This window comes from Pinus tabuliformis, chromosome J, assembly GCF_031772625.1.
Source record: "Pinus tabuliformis cultivar Carrire ecotype Pingquan chromosome J, CPIR1, whole genome shotgun sequence".
NCBI lineage: Eukaryota > Viridiplantae > Streptophyta > Pinopsida > Pinales > Pinaceae > Pinus > Pinus tabuliformis.
This window is the reverse complement of record NC_142295.1, coordinates 235,616,704-235,625,779: the sequence shown is the minus strand read 5'-3', so window position 1 is coordinate 235,625,779 and position 9,076 is coordinate 235,616,704.

The window sequence follows — 9,076 nt, the reverse complement described above, 5'->3', positions numbered from 1 at the left end:
CGCCTTTGAGCCAACTTTTGAGGCACTTACCGGCATCAAAATTATGCAAAAGTAGGCTTGTTGAAAAGGTCTAGATGTCTACTTTCCATCCCAAGTGGAATTTCTCAATTTGGTGGTCATTTGCCCCTCCAAAATTGCAATCTCCCAAGACTGCTTCCTGTGTGTCCAAAAAGTGGCAGAAAGTCATTTTTTGCATGTTTTTTGACCTTCTGAGGGCTCAAAACCTGATGAAATGTCTTGGTAATTTCTGAGCAAGTGTAATTTGTCATGAAAAATCCAAAAATGCTGAGTTTTTAAGAAATGGACTTGCCCATCTTCAGGGTAGCGCGCTACGCTGTTATAGACATTTTTGTGCCTTACAGCATTGAGCATGAAATGTCCATAATCTTAGGGATCCAAATTCCCTAAACATGTTGTTCCTACCCCTAGAGGAACAAGGCTAACAAACCACAGCAATTCACAGAAGTTCTCCACCTGAAACTGCTCAAAAAACAAGTCAATTCAGGATCATGTCAACTGCTCCACTGACCATCTGCGCTGAATGTCAATGGCTACACTAGCTACCTACACTGAATGTCAACTCCAACACTAGCTACCCACGCTGAGTGAGTTTGGACATGTGGCAGACTCATTCCTCAAGGTGTCAGAGCCCAGGAAGCTTCCAAAATGACACTTGCCTCAGGGAATTCGACAAGTGATGAGTAAGAGGTTCCAAATCTCCAAGTGGAAGCAAGAACCTCCAAGTGGACTCAAGAACTAACAGAGAGAGAGGACACTAGTCAAATCTCAAGCTGACTCATCCTCTCTCCAAACATCTATATATGGATCTCTCCTCCATGAGATCCAGAGGCTGGAATTTTGTTATTGCAAAGAATTGCTGTTGGTTTGAGACTGGAATCATTGGGTGCTTAATGCTTTGAAGGGAGGTGAAGATAGGAATTCCATTCTACTGGGAAGGAGATGCTGGATTGGATCCCTCTGGGTTGTATCTCTTCCTGAACCTTGTTATTTATCAATAAAGCTATCTTGGTTTTCTCCTATATACTGATGTATTTTTGATGTATGATTGCATTAGTGTATTTGATTTATTTCTAATCCTGAATCATTTATGAATATGAATATCTGCCTTTGTGTTGTGTTCTTCTCTTGTCTCAAGTAGCTGTTCTCTTGTCGCAAGTAGCTGTTCTCTTGTGATCTCGCAGGAATCAAGTAGCTGTTCTCTTGGGCGAGCGAGGAGGCAAGTAGCTGTGAACACCCAAAGAGAAGAGGATCTGGATCGAGGGACAAACGGAAGACACCGGTAAGTCCATTGATCTCTCCTCTTTCACATTTCATAAAGGAAGAAACCAGAATAGCTATCTCTGTTTGTTGCTAAGGCACTGTCACACCTTAGGTGGATAGGATCGTCCTGCATAGGCATTTTTCCCCACAACAAATTGGCGACTCCGCTGGGGAGATTTGTTTTAGTCATTTTATTTGTGTTTCTATCATTGTTTACCTCATAGACTCAACAGCAACAATCGAACTGCTTCTGCTATTCTCAGTTGCAAAGTAGACAGTTGCTGCCTTGATCCTTCACTGGATTTTGTCTATGATCTGAACAATGGATTCATAAATGATTTGATGATCCTTTGATAGATCTTAGTACCCTCTCAAAGCATCCCTTTGATTATACCTTGCTTGTGTTTCTGATTTGGCCTGAAACCGTTGATTATTGAGCAATCTGTGACCCAGAACCTGTGAGAAACGAGAGTTTCTCCTTCAGCGCAACTGCTGTGAAGGCATTCTGCATTTCAACGCAGTTCCCGTGAAGGCTACCTGCATTGAATGTCAAAACCACAGTGTTGAGGTTGCGCTGAACCAGTCTTGCCTTGTGTAGCTGGGGTTCTCTACTCTCTGTTGCCATGTTTTGATCTCTGTTTTTTGCAGCCTGTAACCAGCATAGGTACCAGTCTGATAACCCCTTTTCTCTGCTTAAATTCCGCCTCCTTTTGTACAAAAATACTGTGAGTGTTTTTATGTGTTTGTGGCATCATTTATAGTTTTCTTTTGCATGAGTGAAATAATCATCCTGTAGCCCTTGATTCAGATCTGTTGATTGTGATCTTAGGAGAGGGTTCATTGGCTGTTTACAGTTGACTATACATTTACTTTTGCTTATTGGTTTGAGTTTGTCTCTTTTAAGTGTCGAAACAAGCTATTCATTTCGAAAATCGCAAAGTGTTGTAATCTCTTCTACCCTTGTTGATTTCGAAAAAAGTAAACTTGTTTGTATCTGTCATTTAAAAGCAAATTCAAAGTTGTACAAAAAGCTTTCTTTGTAGGCATCAATACTAAGAAAGTGGAAAACAAACACCTACATTGTGCATTTGCATTTTGATAAGTTTGCATGCTTGATTTAGGAACAGTGCATTAGAGTGTGCTGATTGCTCTTTGAGAAAATATGGTGTCTTTCTTTTCCCTCAGTAGCTAGGATTTTCAAAGTTGAAAAGATAATAAAGCTTGCTTATCATCTTAGACTGCATTTAGGAATTTGTATCATACATCTCGTGGTGAACCTTGAAAGGCAAACTTCTAAAAAGATCAACTTAAAATAAACTGAATGAACCTAACAACGCTTTGCAACATAACGCACAACATAGAGGTCTAGGCTAGAGACGTGTTCCGGCGTCATTAAGCCTAGTGACTGTCGATCTCGTGGAAGGTGGGTGATTCCTCCTGAGGGACGATATCGCTAGTACGGATTGTGCTCCCACGTACCGTCGCGTATATATTGGGAGACCACTATAGGCATATATCCTTTATCCTTAGGAAGCCGTGTCGGCCACCCTACTGATCGCAATGCAGTGAACACAGCATTCACGAAGATTGACCGCCCGTACCTTAAAAAAGTATTCTGCGGTTTTGCGAAAGGTTTGGCACACCCTCTGCCTAGAACTCTAGAGTAGTTTCTTTTGGCCTTTTTCAGACTCTATAACAGAAAAAGTCCATCCGAGCATTTGTCACTTCGGGCTCGTTAAAATATCGAAGGAGACTAGAGTCATCTTTAGCTTTTTCTCGACTCTTTAAAAGTGAAAAAGCAAGTTGTGTCTAAAGCGTCGTTAACAATTTATTTTAAACGGAACAATCACCCTTTATTCCCGCGTTGATCTTTGGGTTGAAAAGATGGAGCACACCAACCAAGGAATTCCCCTTGGTGGAAATCCTAGTCCCTTCTCCTCTTGGGGAGATGTTGGTGCGCCCCACATGGCCACATTGTCGCTTCCAGGACTGACAATTTGCCTACCAGTCTGGCTCTTTTCAACCAATGTCGTTCAGAACACCACCATTCCTGAACAGTCAAGTCAACAGTTAGACCAGACCAGAGTTTCCCACCAGCCTTCTACTTCATCTTCCTCTTCGCTTGACGGAACTGGTAAAGCAAAAAACCGAGTTCCTAAGGAGAAGAAGGAGAAGAAGAAGAAAGAAAAGAAGAAGAAGGAGCCAAAGGCGACTGGGGACAAACAAGTGTCGTCTGACAAAAATCCACACACAGCACTGGCAAGGCCTAAATCGCCATGCGTCATATGCAAGGGAGACCACTTCCACAGAGATTGTCCCTGTATCCCTCGGATACTAAGGGACTGGTCTCCCCGTTTGCACAATTCGGTAGCGTCAACCTCTGATAGCCATGTTGACTGCTCACCGTCGACTGGTGGAAGTGAAGCCACAGGACAAAGAGGGAATGCTAGATTTCCCTGCAAACTGTGTGAAGGCGATCACGCCATCCACCGTTGTCCCTTCTTAGACGAGGCAAAAAGAGTTCTGGAAGATCGCTCGATTTTACGAGCGCAACTTCCTCCTGGATATCAAAAACTCCTGCCAAGTCCTTCGCTAGTTGAGAACCCGGCTGGCCCGCTCAAGTGGTCAGCCGAAGCGCCAGTCATTGAAGATGAACCGTCTGAATCCATACCTGACGAAAGTCTAAAGGTTGAAACAGCAGTTGACCCGGTTTTGCCTTCAGAAGCTCTATCTTCGAATGACACCATCACAGAGGAGAATAAAGACGACACCGTCCAAATTCTCTTCATCAGCACTGACTCTGATGATCAAGGGGGCAATGCCACCATTCCTTTATCACAGGAAGGAATTTCATCAGAGCGATATCCGGCCGTCTATTCGGTCCCACCACCAAGAAACCTGGTTGTGTCCTTTGACTGGAACCAACTAGGCAGACCCCGCTTGCCAGCTAGCATACCATTCAGAATTATTGTCCAAATATACAGAATGGTAATGGCTGGCACAGTTATTGATGAAGGGGCATCTGTGAGTATCCTTTCCTCTATTGCTTGGGAAGCGCTTGGTTCGCCAGTGCTTTTGCCTGAAATGAGAAATCTATCAGGCTTTGATAAAGGAACCAGTCGACCTTTAGGGATCCTCCCCAATGTGCCCATAACATTGAAAGGGAAGACCGTTCAAATGAACGTGATGGTCATTCAAGGACCCTTGGATTATAACCTACTCCTTGGACGAGACTATATATATTGCATGGAGGCCCTCGTCTCCTCACTCTTTAGAGTAATGTGTTTTCCGCATAAAGGAAGAGTGGTCAAGCTCGTGGACCAACTTTCATTTCTCAGATCACGCATCGCAAATAGTCATGTACCATCCCTAAATGGTCTCTTCACGTAAGAAGTGTCTCAACCCACGGTCCATCCTCCTGATGAGCGCGAGTAATCCGGGAGGATATGACTGGAACCCAGGGGGCATGCGTCCTGGTCTGCTTCGGCAGAAAGACTTTGGGTATAGGGTAGGTTTCCGCGGGAGAACATGACTAGTCTGTACCCCGTCCGTCTAGGAAGAGGGGTTATTCTAGAATAAGGTTCTTTTGTCAAAGTTATGTGTTTGGCGCTCGTTGTCACTCACCTTTGTCTATTTCGGTAGACATCGCCGAGGAAGTGTTTTATTGGTGGCCGCGAATGGAGCGATCTTTGGTAGCCTGAAAGAGGTAGGCCTCTCCCGGTTAAACAAATGTTTTTCCTACAAATTAAGGGGTAACCTTGAAACTCTATTTTATGCCTTGGGGCATGCAAACCTTTCGGAGTGCAAGCAAGGGGCGGCCATTTATTTTTTAAATTTTTAGGACCTCTAACCCTTTAAACTCGTAGGATTAGTCGTTTTCGAACTTGCATAACGAAAGGATCCAGAGCAAAGCTTTGTAAGATCTAAGCTCCCTAAAAAATAGCATCTTCAGTGAGACATTCTTATCATATGACTGGGTTAAACGAGCAGTTTTAGCATAAAGTTCATGCTCGTTAAAAAATAAACGCAAGATCCGAGCAGTTTTAGCGCATAGTTCATGCTCGTTAAAAAATAAACATAAGTTTGAGCAGTGTTTTCCCGAGTTCAAGCTCTTTAAAAAAAAATGAACCTATCCCGGTAAATAACCATTGTGTACGTAACCTCATCAGGCATTAAAGCCTTGGTTGTGTTTGCACCGTCACCTCCACTTTTCATTTGGCCGATCGTTCACCTCCATATGATTGTTTACCCATTTTGAGGAACAGCTGCGAAGAGTGATTTCACCTAGCCATCCTTGTGACACTGCCGTGATTGGAAAATTCCAACCTGTACCTGGAATCAGCTGCTAACCCTGTTTATCACTCGTTCCTCAAAAGACGAGTCTTCTTTAAGCTCTTTTCAACTGACTCGTAAAATATGAAAAGATTGCCGAGTTTTGGCCTTCCAGCTCGTTAAAGCGACCGGAAGTGTTATCCCTCCTCTAGATTTTAATCTTTTTGGACCTGAGGGATTATTGCACAAAAAGATCGAGCGCTTGTTTTGTTCGGCTCGTTAAAACTATCGAAAACTCATCCCTTTTGTATTGTTTTATACTTTTTCGGACTTAAGGGATTAGATGACGAAAAAAGACTTTTGGAGTTAACTTTATGTGCCTTTTCAGACTCTCTAAAAATGAAAAGGACCGAGTTATCTTTGTCGTTAGACTCGTTAAAATCACTAAATAGCGACAAACTTGTCTTTAGACGAGAACGAGTTTCACTATCGCTAGGCTCGTTAAAACATAGCGATGGGCTTGCCCGAAGGGCAGGTTATAGAACAAGCATATGTTATCCTCCTCAAGCTTGACAAAAATAAAGAGGTACTGGTCAGCAATGACTGGGGAAAAATTGGGAGAAACTAAAGAAAACTTTGATGGTAGCAAGTTGCTCTTGAACATGACACTTTTCCTCCGTACCACAATCGGGTTGGGTTGTTTCATTCACCGGTCACATCACCATGGTCTCGCCATACCATCCATAATTGGGGTAATGCTACCGATCCATCGCATCAGTGTCACCATATGTTCAAGAGAAGTCGTTCAGAAAGAGTCAACCGGGTCCCATCCACTGCCATACATTATCCTTCATCCATTCATGACCGCCACCCTGAATCATATGTCACAGATCGTTTTCACCTCCATCAAAATCATTAGCACCGTTCCGTGTCACTGATGTGGGATTCATTAAGGCCCTCCTTTGATGGATCGCTTCTTGTCGACATCAGCTCATTATCCAAGAAGTTGATCTAGGAACAACCCCTTCAGTACTTTGAAGCTTACATGCCTCAATGGCAAGTTTCTCACTTCCGGCGACAGGTATACATCAATGACCTTCGACCAAAAGATTTTACGTGGTGTTCGATGGCAAGTCCTTTATTCACACCACGTGAATTGTACTGCAGTACCTTGAGGGTCATTATCATTATCGGTGATTCCTCTCGCACTTGTTAACGGTTTACATCATTGACCGGTAATCAAGCGATGTCTTTCCATGTTCGACTTCAGAACAATTCTCACATGGATCGACTTGTACTTAGAGTGAAGATCGAACGAGTTTGAAGACCCCGGATCTAGTTTCATCCATCCGGGCTGCGATATATATTCGGGAAAGATAAAGACATTTGACATGTACATCATTGCAGCAGACGATCATCCTACTCAAAGGATGATAATTTCAACAAAATTATCAGTCTACCATCAGACGATTGTCTGTTCTATGTACAGAAAATGAATTTATAAAGCTGAGCATGGGAATGCCCGCCTCAGCTAGATCATGAAAGCAGTATGAAAATAATGTATTGTATTGTATCTTGTTACAGGTCTCTTCCCAGCAATTGGATGAACTTCGGACCCTCCTGGATAAAGCATTACACCCGATAAACGGCCTCATACTTTAGGGGGCAACTGTTATAGACATTTTTGTGCCTTACAGCATTGAGCATGAAATGTCCATAATCTTAGGGATCCAAAGTCCCTAAACATGTTGTTCCTACCCCTAGAGGAACAAGGCTAACAAACCATAGCAATTCACAGAAGTTCTCCACCTGAAACTGCTCAAAAAACAAGTCAATTCAGGATCATGTCAACTGCTCCACTGACCATCTGCGCTGAATGTCAATGGCTACACTAGCTACCTACACTGAATGTCAACTCCAACACTAGCTACCCACGCTGAGCGAGTTTGGACATGTGGCAGACTCATTCCTCAAGGTGTCAGAGCCCAGGAAGCTTCCAAAATGACACTTGCCTCAGGGAATTCGACTGGTGATGAGTAAGAGGTTCCAAATCTCCAAGTGGAAGCAAGAACCTCCAAGTGGACTCAAGAACTAACAGAGGGAGAGGACACTAGTCAGATCTCAAGCTGACTCATCCTCTCTCCAAACATCTATATATGGATCTCTCCTCCATGAGATCCAGAGGCTGGAATTTTGTTATTGCAAAGAATTGTTGTTGGTTTGAGAGTGGAATCATTGGGTGCTTAATGCTTTGAAGGGAGGTGAAGATAGGAATTCCATTCTACTGGGAAGGAGATGCTGGATTGGAGCCCTCTGGGTTGTATCTCTTCCTGAACCTTGTTATTTATCAATAAAGCTATCTTGGTTTTCTCCTATATACTGATGTAGTTTTGATGTATGATTGCATTAGTGTATTTGATTTATTTCTAATCCTGAATCATTTATGAATATGAATATCTGCCTTTGTGTTGTGTTCTTCTCTTGTCTCAAGTAGTTGTTCTCTTGTCACAAGTAGTTGTTCTCTTGTGATCTCGCAGGAATCAAGTAGTTGTTCTCTTGGGCGAGCGAGGAGGCAAGTAGCTGTGAACACCCAAAGAGAAGAGGATCTGGATCGAGGGACAAACGGAAGACACCGGTAAGTCCATTGATCTCTCCTCTTTCACATTTCATAAAGGAAGAAACCAGAATAGCTGTCTTTGTTTGTTGCTAAGGCACTGTCACACCTTAGGTGGATAGGATCGTCTTGCATAGGCATTTTTCCCCACAACATACGCGTTGAGAGCAAAAGCCTGTGTGTGGCACAAAAAAGTCAAAATTGACCAAAATTGCTCAAAATTTCCTGAAATTTGAGCTGGAAGTGCATCATTGAGCACCATGCTCCTTCAAGGTAGCCTCAGCCAAAATATGAAGGGGATCGGGCCTTTTCCTCCGTTTTAGTGCCTTGGCCAACCGTCCTTTGAGCACCTTCATTCTTGCTTTACACACATGCATTCGAGCCCAATAGTGATTCTTCATGTGTCGGAGCATGTCTTTGTCCCTGTTTGCCTTTGCTATCAACCTCTCTAGATGTGTGTTCACCTGAATGAGCATAGAGCTTTGCTCCTTAGGTGTCAAATCACCGGGTTTCTTGCGAGCCAAGTTCCGGTCTTCTCGGATCCTCCGCAACTCATCAAGAGAGTGTTCATCCTCTAATTTCTTGTTGCACTGCTCTAAATAAGTAATTGTCCAATTTGACATCTCCAATTTTTGTTGCAACAAGTCATTTTCAGCTCTTAGCTGCTGGATGATCTCCTCTGACTCTAGGCTAGGAGAAATGATATCAAGGTCAACAACATCTATGCCTGGAACACCTGATGGCCCCTCATCAATCTTGGGCTACTTGCCTCTCTCTGGTACCTATGCTGCTGTCGAAAGCGAGGCCCCTTCCACCTGATGTGGAGATAACACTCGTTGTGCTGATGAAGAAGGAAATACCCCTTCCACTTGATGTGGAGATAATACTCGTCGTGCAGATGCAAATAAG